This window comes from Schistocerca gregaria, chromosome 2 (genome assembly GCF_023897955.1).
Source record: "Schistocerca gregaria isolate iqSchGreg1 chromosome 2, iqSchGreg1.2, whole genome shotgun sequence".
Lineage (NCBI taxonomy): Eukaryota > Metazoa > Arthropoda > Insecta > Orthoptera > Acrididae > Schistocerca > Schistocerca gregaria.
The window spans coordinates 536,522,354-536,542,280 of record NC_064921.1 but is presented as its reverse complement, the minus strand read 5'-3'; positions in this window follow the sequence as shown (position 1 = coordinate 536,542,280).

Below are 19,927 nucleotides of genomic sequence, written 5' to 3'. Positions count from 1 at the left end.
TAAGACACAATTCAACAAAACCTGACATTCTGATTACGCAGAATTGTCGTATGAGTAGTGAGACAGAACAGTTCAAATTTCCAGTTGTTCAGATAGTAAACTTTCGTGGAAAACCCATGTTCTGGATCTTTTTCAAAGACAATGCTTTCATTTTTACTATTAGAACAATATCTGAGGTAAATGACCGTTCGACATGAATAGTAGTCACTTTGCTTTTTTTCATTCGCTTACGATGTCTGGTATTATATTTCGGGGCAACTCTTTCCATTCCCAAAAGGTATTTTTGTCTCAGAAACTGGTGGTTCGGGCAAAAAGTGGTGTAAGTTTGCGAACCTCTTGTCTACTCCTGTTCAGTAGTCTGCGTATTCTAACTTTGGCCAGTCAGTATATGTACTCTTTACTGTCGTTTCTTGTCAACAGTATCAGCTTATTCCCAAGAATTAGCAGCTTTCAGTCAGTTAATACTAGGCAGAAATCCAATCTGCACCTGGATCGAACATCCTTGACTCTTGTGCAGAAAGGCGTGCTGTATCCTGTTGCATCCCTTTTCAATAAGCTACCACAAAAATTCAAAAGTTTTAGCAGTAATCCACGCACTTTCAAATCTAAACTGAAGACTTTCGTCGTGGCTCACTTCTTCTATTCTGCCGAGGAGTTCCTTGAAAAATTTAGCTGATTCCTGTATTATATTGTTGACTGCGTTTAAATAAACTTATAGCTTGGCGTCTTTATAGGATTCACAACGTTTTATTTCATCTGTTATTAGTTTTCTGTTGTGAATTCATGTAGTTACACGTTCCATGACCATGGAGATTTGCTTCTCAATTTGGTCATATGGAACTAAACGTGTAAGATAAAAAACAAAATCAGTGGTAGCTTGGCCAAAGGCACACGTGATATTAACGCTACTGCAAGCAGACGGTTCTCAGTGCTCCACGATGACACAGTAGGTGCAACATTTGCCTAGATTTCTTCCATGGATGATGTTCGGCTGACCACCACCTCTCGCACAGTACATCGATCTTGAGGTGCGTCTGTACTACGCCGACTTCCAGAATCTGGTTGACCAGTGTGGGAATGTTCCACAGAGACTGTTGAAAGCAGCGACACACCACTGTTACGTTATGTCCAACATCTGCAGCCGCCCTGCAATATGTTTATGCAGCTACCCGCAGGCTCACAATGGCTAAAGCTGCTCAACGTGAGTAGGTGCTCGTCGATGGGCCGTGACTGTACTGTAGAATACATGTTGCACACAATGTTCACCTCTAAGCTCATCGCAGTGACCGCCTGCAGGATCAAAACAGAGGGTGCGCAGACAGGCTAATTGAGCGCCACCTGATCGCCGATGACCGTGCAAATGAACCGTTAATACCACAATCCCTCAGTATCCACATATTATATCGTGGTACCAATGAACACAGCTCTTGAGGGTGCTGCATTTTTTTTCTCCAGCAGTGCATATTAAAAGTGGTAAGAAAAACCTTGGCACACTCACGTGCTTCGCAGAAACCTTCACCTTTCTTTGAGAACCCCTGCGTGATATGTAGACATATTCCAGTATAAAGAATAGAAATGAAAGAGCACATATTGAAACTATTTTGACCCACATGGCTTACTTATTACTGGATACTTATTACTGAATTATTGTTACGGGTATAATACATGTAGGGGCTTCAGAAAGCCATTGCGCAACAAGAGTGGTGCTTTGTCAGAAGAGAGTACACATTCAGGGTTTGCTGCAGACATAGTTCTGCTGTGGTACGGATAACAGGTGCGCCACAGTGTAGGAGTGAAATCGCGAGGCAACTTGAAACGTTCTCCATAGTTGAAGTACGTGGGATAGTACTATATTGCTGCCAAAACATCTAAATTGCACGCAGGTTCAGCTTAAAATTCTGGTGGCAAGTGTATCAAATATTATACAATGTCGCGCCCAGCCGTCGCCAGCACTTTTATCAAGGCCACACAGGCATGGATGACCGTGATGGGGAAGGAATGCCACAGTCTAGATATTGCAACATGCAGTTTTCGTCTTTTCGACAAAATGAAAAATCATCTGTGGGGAAAGAGTTTTCCAACGATGAGGACGTTCAGACAGCGGTTCCCGAATGGCTACGTGACCAAGAGCGTATTTTTATCACAGAGGAATTGAGCGATTGCTAGAACATTCCGACAATTGTTTACAGAGGCTTGTTGAGTACGTGGCCGGCAGCTGTGACCGAGCGTTTCTAGACGTTTCAGTCCGGAACCGCGCTGCTGCTACGGTCGCAGGCTCGAGTCCTGCCTCGGGCATGGATGTGTGTGATGTTCGGTTAGTTAGGTTTAAGTAGTTCTAAGTCTAGGGGACTGATGACCTTGGATGTTAAAATAGAGCCATTTTAACCATTTTGTTGAGTACGTTGAAGAATAGGATCATGCATCTGTGTCACTTTTAAGTGTAGTACAGCATGCAATAAAGGGTATTTCGCGTGTCGTAATAAAGTGTAACGTACATTTTGAAGTCCCTTCGTACTACTTAATGAAAAGAAAGCAGACAATGTTTTACAGAGAAAATAATCCTTCTCGATCCTGACCTCCAGAGGTCTATAACTAGGTATACCACCCACATAGAGAGACGTTGCTCATAACGTGACAGAATGATGTATGGTTTTAATAAGTACGGTGTACAATTTGCACCTGCTCACACTATCTTGGTAATTGATAGACAGCCTTTAAATCTGAGAACTCTCCCTTGTTTGTTGAAATGCGGCTCCAATCCGTCGGTTACTTTCTCCGACTTCAATTAATTATAGGGACGAGGTAATAAAAATAGCAGCTCCGGGAAACATTTAGCAACTGACACAAAACTTCCGCGTACTGTAGTCACAGTGCTAGTACACAAATTGGAATTAGCTGTCCAGCAATCCAATTCTGTTACCTGCAGACGATGAGAAACTGCATGTAGTGGAATAGCAGCGGACTTGGTGCCCGGCCTCCTGTTCTGAGAACTTCCGACGAAAAAATTCTGTTTGACATTCAGCACTTCAGATTTCTTATGGCACAGCGATTGGCATCGAGTAGCTGCGGATCTAGACCACGGGTAAATGCAGCTGATACGTCACAACCGATGATTACCACGATTCATCAGCTGCCCATCGGACAGCGCTCGATTCACTAAAGCCTCTGCATTAACCATCTGTCGCCACTTCATACATTCCTACCTGAATACTGCCACCGCCCTACCAATCAACATGCGCTCATTCCACTGCAAATGTGACTTATATACAGGCTGGACCAAATTCATGTAGCTAGACAATTCGTCGCGCAGAAATTATATGTACAAATTGTGTTAGGGACGTGACCTTTCAAATAAGATTTTATTCCCTTTAAATATTCATACGTATTATGTACACGGCTGCAAAAATACTAACGCGAATTCTTTACAGACGAATGGAAAAACTGGTAGATGCAGACCTCGGGGAGGATCAGTTTGGATTCCGTCGAAATGTTGGAAAACGCGAGGCAATACTGACCTTACGACTTATCTTAGAAGAAAGATTAAGAAAAGGCAAACCTACGTTTCTAGCATTTGTAGACTTAGAGAAAGCTTTTGACAATGTTGACTGGAATACTCTTTTTTCAAATTCTAAAGGTGGCAGGGGTAAAATACAGGGAACGAAAGGCTATTTATAATTTGTACAGAAACCAGATGGCAGTTATAAGAGTCGATGTACATGAAAGGAAAGCAGTGGTTGCGAAGGGAGTGAGACAGGGTTGTAGCCTCTCCCCGATGTTATTCAATCTGTATATTGAGCAAGCAGTAAAGGAAACAAAAGAAAAATTTGGGGTAGGTATTAAAATTCAGGGAGACGAAGTAAAAACTTTGAGGTTCGCCGATGACATTGTAATTCTGTCAGAGACGGCAAAGGACTTGGAAGAGCAGTTGAACGGAATGGACAGTGTCTTGAAAGGAGGATATAAGATGAACATTAACAAAAGCAAAACGAGGATAATGGAATGTAGTCAAATTAAATCGGGTGATGCTGAGGGAATTAGATTAGGAAATGAGACACTTAAAGTAGTAAAGGAGTTTTGCTATTTAGGAAGTAAAATAACTGATGATGGTCGAAGTAGAGAGGATATTAAATGTAGACTGGCAATGGCAAGGAAAGCGTTTCTGAAGAAGAGAAATTTGTTAACATCGAATATAGATTTATGTATCAGGAAGTCGTTTCTGAAAGTATTTGTATGGAGTGTAGGCATGTATGGAAGTGAAACATGGACGATAACTAGTTTGGACAAGAAGAGAATAGAAGCTTTCAAAATGTGGTGCTACAGAAGAATACTGAAGATAAGGTGGATAGATCACGTAACTAATGAGGAGGTATTGAATAGGATTGGGGAGAAGAGAAGTTTGTGGCACAACTTGACTAGAAGAAGGGATCGGTTGGTAGGACATGTTTTGAGGCATCAAGGGATCACAAATTGAGCATTGGAGGGCAGCGTGGAGGGTAAAAATCGTAGAGGGAGACCGAGAGATGAGTACACTAAGCAGATTCAGAAGGATGTAGGTTGCAGTAGGTACTGGGAGATGAAGCAGCTTGCACAGGATAGAGTAGCATGGAGAGCTGCATCAAACCAGTATCAGGACTGAAGACGACAACAACATTATGTACACTGAGGTGGCAAAGTGATGGGATAGTAATGTGCACATGTACAGATCGCGGATGTATGGTATAAAAGGGCAGTGCATTGGCGGAGCTGTCATTTGCAGACAGGCAATTCATGTGAAAGGGTTCCAACGTGTTTATCGCCAAAAGAAAGCGAAGTGATAGTTGGACCTAGAATGATGGGTCATTCCATTTAGGGAATCGTTAAGCAATTCAATATTCTGCTATCCACAGTGGCAAGAGTGTGACGAGAATACCAAATTTCAGAGCTCTCACCACGACAGCGCAGAGGCCACTGCACTCACTTACCGACGGAGAGCAGTGGCGCTTGGGTAGAGTTGTCAGTGCTAACAGACAAGGAACACTATGTGAAATAACTGCAGACATACGACGAACACATCCGTTATCACAATGCGGTGAAATTTTGCGTTAAAGGGGTACAGCAACAGACGGCCGACACGACTACCTTTGCTAATTACACGACATCGCCTGCCGCCCCTCTCCTGGGCTCGTGACCATATCGGTTGGAACCTAGACGACTGGAAAACCCTGGCCTGGTCAGATGAGTCGCAATTTCAGTTTATAAGGGCTGTTGGCAGAGATCAAAAGTAGCGCAGATCCCAGCATGGATCTGTCAACAAACCACTGTGCAAGCTCGTGGTGGATCCATAATAGCGCGAGCTGTCTTTACTTGGAACTGACTCGGTCCTCTTGTCCAGGTGAACAACGATAGAATTTTTATGGATGACAATTGTTGTTCGCGATTGGTTAGAAGAACACTCTGGACAATTCGAGCGAACGATCTGGCCACCCAAATGGACCGACATGAATCTCATCGAACATTCATGGGACATAATTGAGATGTCAGTTCTCACACACACTCCTGCACCGGGCCTGTAAATGTGGTAAGGTTCAATATTTTTTTAGCGAACTTCCAGACACTTTTTGAGTCTATGCCAAGTCAAGTTGCTAGACTACGCTACGGAACTGGAGATCCGACACGATACTACGAGGTATCCCACGACTTTTGTCAGCTCAGTGCATTTCTCTGTTCAGTATCAAGTTTGATGACAATAAGGCAACTGCTGATTCTGTTGAATCCACCAATCATAATCATATTTCGCCACCTCGTCTGGGTTTTACGAAGCGGCTGCTTTATTTATTCTCCTCTGTTCGAGATTCCTTTATTAATATTTATAGAATAGATCACTAAGCAACATTTCGTGAAGCTGTTATAAATATTTCTGCGCTGTTTAAAAAAACTATCAACTTATTGTTTCTTATCATAGTGTCGCTGAAGAAACGGTCCCCATTCAGAGAAATATTCAAAATGACCAGGAAATAGCTGGCCGTATTTATAGCTGTCTTAAGAAGAATATGATTTTCATTGTTTAGAACACGTCATGTACATGTTTTCTGGCTAAACTCGGCGAGCAAAACAGCTACTGTGTACCACATTTTGTAGGCCTATACCGAACATGTACTGAAAACGTCAGGCAATTGACTTAGAAAAAAGTATCCATTTTGTAGTTCTAACCGTGTGCAAAACCACATGAAAAGTTTTAGTTTTGTATGGTTGATGTGACAGGCTTTAACAAAAAGCCCAAAGTTTCATTCAGATCTGTACCACAAAAGATAATGTACCTGTCCAGATCTTCCAAACATTTTCAACATCATTTCCAGTCCCGGCAGTACATCCACAAAGCCGATAAAATCATCTAGAGACGATACGACTTTGTCTAACCAACGGCCTTCGTTCATCAGTGCGCTTAAGGTTAATTAAACGGTCTTGTGTGTGAAGTTAATAATCTAAAACATAATCACAATTATTAGATTCAAGAAGACTGTATTAGTTTGCGGAATAACGATCTGGTATCTACAAGGACAGAAGAGCCTGGAAAATATGTTGAGATGGACGACCAAATCTATACTACATCGATGTCAAAAAGAATCATTAAAGCTACTGGGTGCGAGCACCTTGCAGGGGAATGGAGGCTGTTCATTGGCAGCTCTAAGAGAAGTTCAGAGTGTATGTTCTGGACTATCGACAAGCTGGAATCTATTACTATCGGCCAGTAACTGAAAAAGAACGGATTCTACAAAACAATGAGAATGGTTCTTCATAACACACAACTGTTTGAGGGGCCTAAAGGTAATATCGACACTGGTAGGACATCAGTGCAGGTGAAAAATCCTTGTTTCTTTGGAACAGTTTCGTAAGGAAACGACATGCCAGAGAGACGTTTTGGAAACAAGAAGCATGAGAATTTTCTATAGTGAAATGAGACACTATTACTGATACCACATAGCTACCCAGTTAAGACTGATGAAGTAGTTGCTGAAATCTGGCGATAACGATGGCGCTCACCACAACCACACTGAAACACCAAAAAGATTGGCCAATAACGAAAATCCTGGTTCAAATCTCCCTGGTGCTCCATTTTTTTTCATAAAATTATGAACCTTCCGTCCGATGGTCATTGATGTGTCTATTCTTCTTCTTTAGTCTTGGCAATTTTTATACTATACATTAGTTATGAGTCACGTGGGAAAAATGTAAATGTCGTGTGGCTAGGGCCACCCGTTGGGTAGACTGTTCGCCTGGTGCAAGTCTTTCGATTTGACGCCACTTCGTCGACTTGCGTGTCGATGGGGATGAAATGATGATGATTCGGATAACACAACACCCAGCACCTGAGCAGAGAAAATCTCCGACCCAGCCGGGACTCGAACCCGGGCCTTTAGGATTGACATTCTGTCGCGCTGACCACTCAGCTACCAGGGGCGGACAGTCGTGTGGTAAAATTATAATACCGTCGCAAGTAAATCTACTGAATAGTGAGAACTGGCGACATGCTGAACACCTCTCACAGAAATGAAAACAACAAATAAACTGGTGTGATCTATGTTACAACAAAGGAATTCAATATTCAGAACTTCTAAAGCGGAACACAAGTGTCATAATATGTGGTACTTGTGTAGAACAAACTTGGGGGACGGTACACCAAGACACAGACACAGATATGAATACAGCGAACAGACACGTCAATGACCGAACGGACAGTTCACAATTTTGTGAAACAAAAATAATGGTCACGCGGGAGATTTGAACATGGATCTCCCTCTGCGCAGTCCAACACCGTAACCACAGAACCTCGACCCTGCGGCTGCTTAAGCTAACTCGATGTTGCAGTTCTTTAAGTTGGACCGTTAACTTAAGATTTTGCATCTTTCTTTTTTTTACATTTCATTATACCTTCTTCCCGTTTTCAGGCTTGATCTGTGTTCAGTTTTTCACGGGATATCTACTTGGCCATCTCACCATAAAATCTGAGGGGGTGCGACGGGGATTTTCCCTTGTCACGTGATTCATGCGGAAAGGTTTCTGCACGTTAGAAATTAACAGACTTTGAACTCGGAATGGTAGTTGGTGTTAGACGCATGGGACTTTCCGTTTCGGAAATCGTTAGGGAATTCAATATTCCGAGAACCACAGTGTCAACAGCGTCAAGGGAGTGCCGATAATACCAAACTTCGGGCATTACCTCTCACCATGGAAAACACAGCGGCCGACGGCCTTCACCTAACGACCAAGAGCAGCGGCGTTTGCGCAGAGTTGTCGTTGCGAACAGACAAGTAACGCTACGTGAAATAACCGCACAAATCACTGTGAGGCGCACGATGAACATATCCATTACTACACTGCGGTGAAATGTGGCGTTAATGACTATGGCAGCAGATGACGGACGCGAGTGACTTTGCCCACAACACGACATTGCCTGCAGCGCCTCTCCTGCTCTCATGGCCATATAGGTTGAACCCTACACGCCTGGAAAACCTGCCAGATTAGTCCCGCTTTTAGTTGGTAAGAGCTGATCGAGGGTTCGAGTAAGCCGCAGATCTCACGAAGCTATGGACCCAAACTGTCAACAAGGCACTGAGCAAGCAGGTGGTGGCTCCATAATAGTGTGGGCTTTGTTTACATGGTATGGACTGGGTCCTCTGATCCATCTAAGCCGATGATTGACCATTTGCAGCCATTCATGGACTTCACCTTCCCAAACAACAATGGAATTTTTATGGATGACAATGCGCCATGTCACCGGGCAACAATTGTTTGCTATTAGTATGAAGCACATTCTGGCTATTTTTAGGCGAATGATTTGGCCACCCAGATCGCCCGACTTGAATCCCATCGAACGTTTATCGGACGTAATCGAGAGGTCAGTTCGTGCACAAAATCCTACATGGGCAACTCATCCGCAGTCATGGTCAGCTGTAGAGGCAGCATGGCTCAATATTTCTGCAGGTGACTTCCAACGATTTGTTGTGTTCACGCCACGTCGAACTGTCGGACTGTGCCGGGCAAAACGTGGTCTGACATCCTATTAGGAGGTATCCCATGACTTTTGCCACCTCAGTGTATAGCATGGCAAGAATTAGTTTTGTAGGTAACTGGGGAGTTTGCATAGTGTAAAATTTTGTCGACATAGGTTTCACTTCTGGCAGCAACACTGCCTCTGACTTACCTGTATATCAAACCAAACCGAGCTTGAATGATAGATATTGATACGTCATTCCGTGCTCTTTCAACTCTGTTTCAGGTTTCACCCATTGCAGTGGGTCCGAATGGTGGCGTGCCAGTACCTCGGCAACCCATGACATGATGTTTCCAGTGACTGAGATATCTGAAGAGCGTAATGGCCAAGGTAACAGTCGAACGCACTCTGTATCGAAATTCGTCAAAACAGCCCGGAGAACTTTGCGATATAGCGTTACCTTGCGGAGACAGAGCGTAGACTCCGGCCTTAACATGTCAGTCTTGTAACGCCTACTAACCAGATTACCGTCTATGCGAAGCAGAGGTGATCGAGCTGTGTATCCAGTGGCGTCACGCTAGGTACTGGCCCGCTTATGATGATGATGAATGCTACCTGCCAACGTTCGGTCTCATTAGAGCCTTCGTATACAGATATGCCGAAGCCGATACTGTATCGAACACTCTGCACGAAAAATACAAGCGCCAAAACCCATATGGAAGGAGGCGCACACCAGCACAAACAACACAACGAACCACATGGGAGGACACAAACACGACCACAGATTCCGAATCCGAGGAAGGAACACTAAGAGAACATTCTCAGAAGGGATCAACATTTAAGGGACCGAAACCAACAATGTATGACACTGCATGCCACAACACAGTCACAAACAACACAACAATCATAAAACAAATAAACACCGGCACAACATACTAAGACTGTAGTAATAAGGTAATGTCGCTTGGGAGGAGACGGCTCGAAGAACTTTCATTCCGAGGCTCCTCCTCCCCAATGAAATCCTGTATAGTGTTTGAAGTATACTGCACACAAGTAGTAATGTACTGGCCGTCTCATTGTTTGCAGACAGAAGTACTATATTCTCTTCTCTACTCAAAGCTATAATCAATGAAGTTCATATATCAAAAATGTATTACGTTATTTAAGGAATAGTGCATTCAGGTAGAAATGAACGATATTCTGCTTCAACTACCAAGTTACAAACATAAGTGTATTTCTCATGTGAAGCTAAAATGCATGTATTCAATGTATGAAGTGCTCAATCAGCATTTAATCTGTATAATCTGTGTAAACATACATTAGTGCAAACAATTTCAGATGAGAATAGCTCGAGGTAGTACCGAGACCTTCTCAACTGAAATAGATAGAAATAGGCCATTACTAACAAACTTGCCACTTAGACTGTATTATTCATCCAAATACAGCATATCACATCCCTCTATATATTACAAATTATTCATAACCACACTCACTGTATTACATTTTCTTCTTTTTTTTCTTTTTCTTTGACATTTGCATTGTATAAAATACAATGTCATCAACTCGGTAGTAAAAAATTATATGGAAGCATTTTAACAATTGTTAAGCATCCAATTCGATGTAACCTCAGAGAAATCTTTATATATTATGTTCTTTGTATTATTTTAAAAAGCATTAACAACTATATACCAATAAGACTGTAACAATGAGAAGTCTTTGCTATTAGATTCAGAAGCATACGACCCACCTTACATTTCAAGGCGGTGGGTTACTCTGTACTGTTAATGAAATAAATAAATAAATAAATAAATGCCGTACGTAGAAGCCACAGGAATGGTCGCTGCGCTGATGTCAGTGGCGCTCCAGACATCGTCACAAGCCAATTTCCTGACACAAAGTACATGACAAGGCTACAGCATCATGCACGGTAACTACACAAGTGACAACTGTTAATCCAGTCGAAACACGAATTATTCAGTCATAAAGCAGCTGGTCGTATGACTTTTAAAAGGATATAACCGTAATCGTGTGGAAAAGCTCAATGATATGTCGCTATCTTCAGCACTTTCAGATATCAACAGCTTACGAGAGGCAATCAGTAAGCAACGTAAAACTTTTTCTGGGCCAATTATGGTTGAAAAAATGCAGAATTTGTTGTAGGACATTGTGAATTGTTCCCCCTTCATACCCTACACTTTCATCAGGTTCCAACAGATGGCGGCGCGATAAGTAGCCTTCAAAATAACGGAGGTGTGTTCCAAGCAGAGAGATGTCCTTGAATTTCTTTTGGTGTAAAACAAAGCATCGCAGATATTCATAGGCGTTTGCAGGGTTTCTACGGAGACCTGGCAGTGAACACAAGCACAGTGAGTCTTTGGGAGAGGCGTCTGTCTCATTGCAACTACACTCATGCTCTAAGGATAATGTTACTACATGGTGAAATAACGCTCTGGTGGGCGGTTTGTGGGTTTAAATCACCTCGGGGTATGACCATGCGGTGCATTTGATCTGGCAGCAGTCCACATAAGCAGAGGTGTGTAGGTGCATGACAGATATGGTGCCGCGAGTAAGTGTGCAGACGTTTTCAGACGTGCTAAACGTGACTGTGTGTTGAAAATGGCTCAAAGAACACATATTTATGACGTTATGAGGGTCAGGATGCTAGGGCGACTGGAGGCTGGTCAAACACAGCAGGTCGTAGCACGGACCCTCCGTGCGTCACAAAGTGCGACCTCAAGATTGTGGCAACGATTCCAGCTGACAGGAAATGTGTCCAGGCGCTACAGTACGGGACGTCCACAGTGTACAACACCACAAGAAGACCGATATCTCACCCTCAGTGCCCGCAGACGGCCACGGAGTGCTGCAGATAGTCTTTCTCGGTACCTTACCATAGCCACTGGAACAGTTGTCTCCAGACACACAGTCTACAGACGACTGAACAGCCACGGTTTATTCGCTCGAAGACCTGCAAGGTGCATTCCACTGACCCCTGGTCACAGGAGATCCTGTGAAGCCTGGTGTCGAGAACACAGTACATCGTCATTGGAACAGTGGCCCCAGGATATGTTCACGGACGAGTCCAGGTATAGTTTGAACAGTGATTCTCGCCGGATTTTCATCTGGCGTGAACCGTGAACCAGATACCAACGCCTTAAAGTCCTTCAAAGCAACCTGTATGCAGGTCGGATTTGATGGTGTGGGGTGGCATTATGATTGGTGCACGTACACCCCTGCATGTCTTTGACAGAGGAAGTGTAACAGGTCAGGTGTATCGGTAAGTCATTTTGCACCAGTATGTCCGCCTTTCCAGGGGTGCAGTGGGTCCCACCTTCCTCCTGACTGAAGATAACGCACCTCCCCACCGAGTTGCCATAGTGGAGGAGTACCTTGAAAGAGAAGATATCAGGCGAATGGAGTGTCCTGCCTGTTCTCCAGACCTAAACCCCATCGAGCTCGTCTGGGATGCTCTCGGTCGACGTATATCTGCACATCTTCAAAACCCGTACGACACTTCAGGAGCTCCGACAGGCATTGGAGCAAGAATGGGAGGCTATACCCCAGCAGCTGCTCGACCACCTGATCCAGAGTATACCAAACCGTTGTGCGGCCTGTGTACGTGTGTGCATGGTAATCGTATCCCATATTGATGTCGGGGTACATGTGCAGGAAACAGTGACGTTTTGTAGCACATGTGTTTCGTGACGGTTTTCTAAACTTATCTCCAATACAGTGGACTTAAAGATCTGTGTTGTGCGTGTTCCCTATGTGCCTATGCTATTAACGCCAGTTCCGTGTTGTGCCACATTGTGTGGCACCACATTCTGCAATTATCCTTAATTTATGAACATGAGTGTAGACCGCGCAAACTTGTCCGATTACCCGCGTCCTGGACGGCCGCGCGCAGCTGTGACTCCTGCAATGATAGAACGTGCGGACACTCTCATTCAAGTTGGTCTGATTGTCCTAATGAAGGATGCACTCTGCGGGAAGCAGTACATGGATGAAGGGGAGGTTATTGATGCAGCATGACAATGGCTCCGACTTCGACCAGCAGAGTGATACCATGACGGTATATAGGTCCTCCCATTAAGGTGGCGTAAGACTGTGAGCTTGAACGGAGGAATATGGTTTTGTAGACAAAAGAGCGGGGCATACAATGGTGTACTGGAATCCTGAATAAAACAACCAGCTTCAGAAAAAAAGTGTTGCATTATTTACCAAATGCCACTCATATATAGGGTGCTTTCGTAAGAGCGTACAAAAGTGTAAAATGCAACAGGACATAGAGAACGCTCCACTGAACAATTAGAGGTAGGCAACATGGGGGCGGAAAGGTGATATGGAAGTAAAAGTTTCTACAGATTTTTGTAGCGTTACTGTTTTCCAGTTTATTTACAACTAACGTGAGTACAAGCTTACACGTACTGTGCTGTTTACTTACGTATAAATTCTTTATTTCGTGCAAAGAAGCAAGGTTGACGAGCCTGATTACCAGGAGGTCATGATGCAGGTCTTGTATCGTATTTGCACTGTCCCATGACAGAACGTGCTGTGAATCAACGACTGACCCATTAACCACTCAGAGCTATTCAGAGCCGTACAGTACAATACGATGGACCAGTACCGGTACAGTATTTCCTGGTTGCTGGATTGCAACGGGAGCTTCTGTGCCATGGCTTTCGAGATCGTCTGACCAGTCCCCATGATTATTTCATACACGGATATCTAAAGTCACTTATGTATAAGACCCAAATGGATTCGGAGATGGAATTAGTTGCCAGAATTGTAGCTGCCTGTGATGTGATTCTAAACACACCAGCGATACTTGTCAGGGTGCGTCAGAATCTTGTTCGCCGATGTCATGCTTACATTGAAGTTGATGGCCGGCAGTTTCAGCACATTTTGTAAGATACATTACAAATGGTGCGTTCATTGTGTCAATGATGGAACCTGAAGTTAGCTAACGTAAATAAAAAAGTACAAAGTAATGTGATTTTATTCCTATTATCTCCTTAAGCTGGCTTCTCCGACCCCCGGTTCACTACCTCAAATTGCTCAGTGGAGCCTCCTTTATGTCCTGTTAAATTTTTTCACACTCTTACGGAGGCACCCTGTATAATCTCTACAGAACACTGTGCAGTCCAACTAACATAGCTGCAGTCCGTTCCGAATGGGTAATAAAAATGACTTAAAACAACAACAATTATTACTGAAGCGGAAGGGAGCTCGTTGGGGAGTGGAAATATCCACCAAATAAAGCATTACTTAACGATACGTTATTACATTATTATTAAAAAAAACTAAAATCCTTACAATGCGAAACGCAGGGTGGGGAGGGAGGAGGGGAGGGGGGGGGGGGGTAAAGTGGTAATTAAGAAACCACAAAGGTCGCCCCACATAACAGGGACCAAATGAAATTATCCAATAATTCCTGTACTCAGTAATTGCTACCAAATAGTTAATCGCCCTGCGGCGTTCTTCGTTAACATAAAATTAAGAAATGGATTGACTATACTTAGCAACTGAAAAATCGGCTTAAAGGCTAATGCAAGGTGTGATTCATCGATAATCCAAAATAATTAAATGATTATAGTACGAACCGTTAACAAAGTTAAATATCAAGACTAATCGAAAATTATTCTTAGCAACCGCAAAAACGGCTTAACGCCCAATAATTAAGGCCTACCAAAGAGCGGACGAAAATAGCTTAAAAGTGCCACGCAGTTTCAGTGATGTGTAAGCAGACAATTACAAATTAAGAACGTCAGTTGATGAAACCAACAATTAAACACAGCAATTACGAAACGGCTTTAGGTCCATTAAAAAAAGGGTCACCAAAACAAAATTTTACACACAAAGAACTGCAATAATTTTTAAAAAGGAAATTATGGAAGGATAACTGAATTAAGGGCCGGCGGTCATGCAACAAGTTTTACAATCGGTAAATGTACTTTAGAATTTGCCTGAAGTTTGGTTGAGACACAAGAAATTCATATGCAACTGTACAGAGAGGTTTAAAGGCCAAGCAAAATAGAAGACTGAACTTATACTAAAGGTTTCCTCTAGGCAATGTGGCAGAGTCGCTTAGGTTTACTAAGATGGGAGGTGGAGGACGTAAAAGGAAAAATTTATCTGTACATCAAAACACGTAAGATTTAAATAACTGAAAAAAGGTGAGACAAACACTTAACCTCAGGGGTAGTAGATAAGCAAACTACAGTAGCCGATCAAATAGACAGACAGAATGGGCAAAGCCCGACGTGCAGCATGGTCATTAAACAAATAAAACCAATAAAAATTATCACAGAGGTGGCTAACATGGACATGATATAATCAGCTAGCCAATTGCATTACCAAAATAAATACCTTTTTATAGATATATTACAAAGTATGTTTGGTGAATGTCACAGGATGGACTAAAGCGTAACATGATATCCATGACAAATAACGGGTACTCTGTCTTGTGCCACACGCATATAGGCAGAATTAAACACTGTTCTGTTTGAATATAGAACCAATGCATAATAAATAGGTTTTACGAGCACTGGAAGCATTAAACAGTATACTAACAAAATAAAGCCAATTGGGTATGCACTAAACACCAAACAGTAATCTAATGAAATGCCACAACCATCAAAATGGTAATGAACATTGAATAAACACCATTTTCATAAAACGCAAAGCAGTAGAGAATATGTAAGGCAGGTAGTTTAACAGTAAGTGCCTTGGACTCTGCTTTGGTAAAATACAAAACACGTTAAAGAAAACTGGCAAAAATGACACAAAAGGAACAGTGCAAGCGATCTACAAAATGATGTAACAGAATGTACCACTTGTGCATACTGTAGCCAGCCATGCTCCTCAGTAACGCGGCTTGTAGACAACAAAATCTGAAATCTAAAGCACGTTTAGCACAGATCGCGAATACGTGTCTCGCATCAAAACACAAACTAGTGCCTTTGGCTCGCAAGGCCAGGCCATCGCAATGGAACAAATATCAAGTAAGCGCGGGAGGAACCAGGATGCAGTTGTTCACTCATACGTTAAGAACAAAATTAATGACTGTTAGCAAAAGGCTTCACCATAGTGCTCAATATGGACAACGGTTGGTTCCTCGAGCAGGATCGCTTGCTGTAACAGTCCAGTAAGAGACAGTTAAACTTCCAACCGACGTGATGGCGAAGATAACACAGTGAGGAACAGATTTCTGGGAATGTACATTTGGTGGACAGCATTGTGTGGAAGTGAATGATTGATTGTTGGAAAACTTGCAAAGATGGTAATCGAGGCGTTGGAGATGTGGTGTTATTCATAAGTTAAAAATTAGTTCAAGTGATGAGAACTGAGGATTTCTCCGTAGTATCGGCGAGGAAATGATTATGTGGGAAACACTGGCAAGAATTATGGACAGGATAATAGTATATGTGTTCGAAATTAGGAAATAACTTCCATGGCTCTAGAGGGAGCTGTAGAGCGTAAAAACTACAGAGAAAGACAGGGACTGAAATATATACAACAAATAATCGAGGATGGTTGGTGCTAGTGCTACTCTGAATACTTCTGCACAGGAGGGGACGTTGTGGTGTGATGCATCAAATCAGTAGGGAGACAGATGTCAGATAAATTAAAAAATAAAAAAAACTGCGGATATCCGCATCTGCGTAAAACTTTAGCTGTAGTCATGTTGGTAAGTTATTAATCGAGAATTCACCTCCAAATCCGCAACTTGTGTGTTAACGCACAATCATCTAATCCAGTACTTACGTGCCCGAATTTGCACACATTTGTAGAATGAAATCTTGGACAGATCAGCAACAATACCAGTATCGGAAATATTGGACAGTCCTTATTCAGTATTGCGTCCCCATTGCAACATCACATCTTGAAATAGGATGAACGTGGGCTTGTCATATAACTGTCATCCTCCTTCAAAAATATCTGAGTGCGTCAGTAAACAAAGATGACGTTAAGCAAATTGTGAAAGCAGTGGGAGCCACCGGAAGTAGAGTTATGTCACTATTTGACAAGGCGAAGTTCTGACTACGGACGTTAAGACTTTCACACACTTAGTTTCCTGTTTGGCTGTGCTATAAAAACGAGTATAGCACGTGTTAGTGTTTGCGTTCTGTACGTGGCGAAAGAGCCTTGCAAACAATGCCAGCTCTCCGCACTACGTTCTCTCAAGGGCTTCATTAATTCATGATCACGACATCTAGCAGAAACAGAAGCCGCGTGGAAGGCTAGTGTTTCACCACACTCCCTCCTCCTTGCCCCTCCAACTGTCTCCCCTTTTTCCCCGCTCTTTCGCCGCGCTCAACATGAACAGATTCCACGAGTACTTAAGCTCAGGAAACAGTTAGAGCACATTTCGAGCCATACATGCTGGCATAACAATAAGTAAAAATTTGATAGGCAATATTATTGAAATCTGTTGTGAAGATTGGTTGCTAGGACAGATATATAAATAAAATTAAGAGTTTCCACTGGTGGCAAATTCCCAAACAGTATTTTTCTTAAGGTTACATTGTCCCAACACGGGCTACATCTGCGCATACCATTTCCATTGGATACAACATACAGACAGATACAGTTTGTAACCCAACTAGATTAGCCTCCCAATGGTCGCCATTACAATGGACCAGGAACTACATATATTAATCTTTTCCTGAATGTAGTTAACATTTAACAATAGCTATTCTTAATAACATGAGTAATAATGGTCATAAAAATAATTGTAGTACAACGACTGTGGTACTAATGAATTCCTGTTAGTATGATGTTAACACGAGGAGTCACATTAGAGTAGAATGTTGAAGTGATAGTGATAAAAGTAGATAGGAAAGAGGAAATAGACCGTTCCAGTATTCGTGGAGGTTCCTGTAGATAATGTGGGGGCGTTATAATATTCAAAACGGGGCACGCTTGAGACAAATATGTGGGAGATATTATGGATGCAGAAGGACCGCGATTATTGGAAAAGGCATCAGTCATTGACACTACTGAGTCAGAACAAACCGTGAAAAAAACAGAAATTTCGAAATAAGCGGATAGCTGTTTCGAACTGAGAACATTTTTGCGCACAAGCTAGTTATCCTTTGCTGCCCCGCTCCCTCCTACTCCCCCCCCCCCCCCCCCCCCCGTTCCGTTTGCCCTCACACATTTCCATCCGTTTTCGCTACTGTGATACGCACTGTATGCAGTTGTTTCAGTTGGGCGCCTCTGGTTCCTCTGTCAGCTTGGCGTCCCAAAAGGCGACTTGCGTCGCTTGAGTCTGAAACTGGCCCTGGTTGTAAGTCTTAAACATAACTATCTCGTAACCGCTAACAGTAACACAGGTGTAGCTGTAGATCTGCAAGGGAAACTTTCTGGGAAGTTGGATCTTTGTTTTGGTTTCTGACATCAGCTCATAAGAACACTGCTTAGAAATGAGAGAAATACGAGTTTGAGTCCAAAGTACAACAGAGGACAGTGTAGTGAATAGTAGTCTCAACAATACAATATAAAATGTTTACTCAGAGAAAATTCAGGAATATTAAAAACCTGAATACACCGTATTAATGTTCCACAATAATATTTATTTAATAGTTCGTTATTAACAGGCTTTCGGCTTTTTAGGCCACCTCAGATAACAACAGTTCACACAATTTCAGCGAGAGTTCATAGATATACAAAGATTATTGTACAAAGATATCGGACATTTTATGAATATATCGATACAAAACATAAGCGAAATGTAATACCCAAAGAGACTCTGAACACATAAATCTCATATTTGTATTACTGTGTACTCAAATATTAAAACTATGTTGTTGTTGTTGTTGTTGTCTTCAGTCCTGAGACTGGTTTGATGCAGCTCTCCATGCTACTCTATCCTGTACAAGCTTCTTGATCTCCCAGTACCTACTGCAACCTACATCCTTCTGAATCTGCTTAGTGTATTCATCTCTTGGTCACCCTCTACGATTTTTACCCTCCACGCTGCCCTCCAATGCTAAATTTGTGATCCCTTGATGCCTCAAAACATGTCCTACCAACCGATCCCTTCTTCTAGTCAAGTTGTGCCACAAACTTCTCTTCTCCCCAATCCTATTCAATACCTCCTCATTAGTTACGTGATCTATCCACCTGATCTTCAGCATTCTTCTGTAGCACCACATTTCGACAGCTTCTATTCTCTTCTTGTGCAAACTAGTTATCGTCCATGTTTCACTTCCATACACGGCTACACTCCAAACAAATACTTTCAGAAATGACATCCTGATACATAAATCTATATTCGATGTTAACAACTTTCTCTTCTTCAGAAACGCTTTCCTTGCCATTGCCAGTCTACATTTTATATCCTCTCTACTTCGACCATCATCAGTTATTTTACTTCCTAAATAGCAAAACTCCTTTACTACTTTAAGCGTCTCATTTCCTAATGTAATTCCCTCAGCATCACCCGATTTAATTTGACTACATTCCATTATCCTCGTTTTGCTTTTGTTGATGTTCATCTTATATCCTCCTTTCAAGACACTGTCCATTCCGTTCAACTGCTCTTCCAAGTCCTGTGCTGTCTCTGACAGAATTACAGTGTCATCGGCAAACTTCAAAGTTTTTACTTCTTCTCCATGAATTTTAATACCTACTCCAAATTTTTCTTTTGTTTCCTTTACTGCTTGCTCAATATACAGATTGAATAACATCGGGGAGAGGCTACAACTCTGTCTCACTTCTTTCCCAACCACTGCTTCCCTTTCATGCCCCTCGACTCTTATGACTGCCATCTGGTTTCTGTACAAATTTTAAATAGCCTTTCGCTCCCTGTGTTTTACCCCTACCACCTTCAGAATTTGAAAGAGAGTATTCCAGTCAACATTGTCAAAAGCTTTCTCTAAGTCTACAAATGCTAGAAACGTAGGTTTGCCTTTTCTTAATCTTTCTTCTAAGATAAGTCGTAAGGTCAGT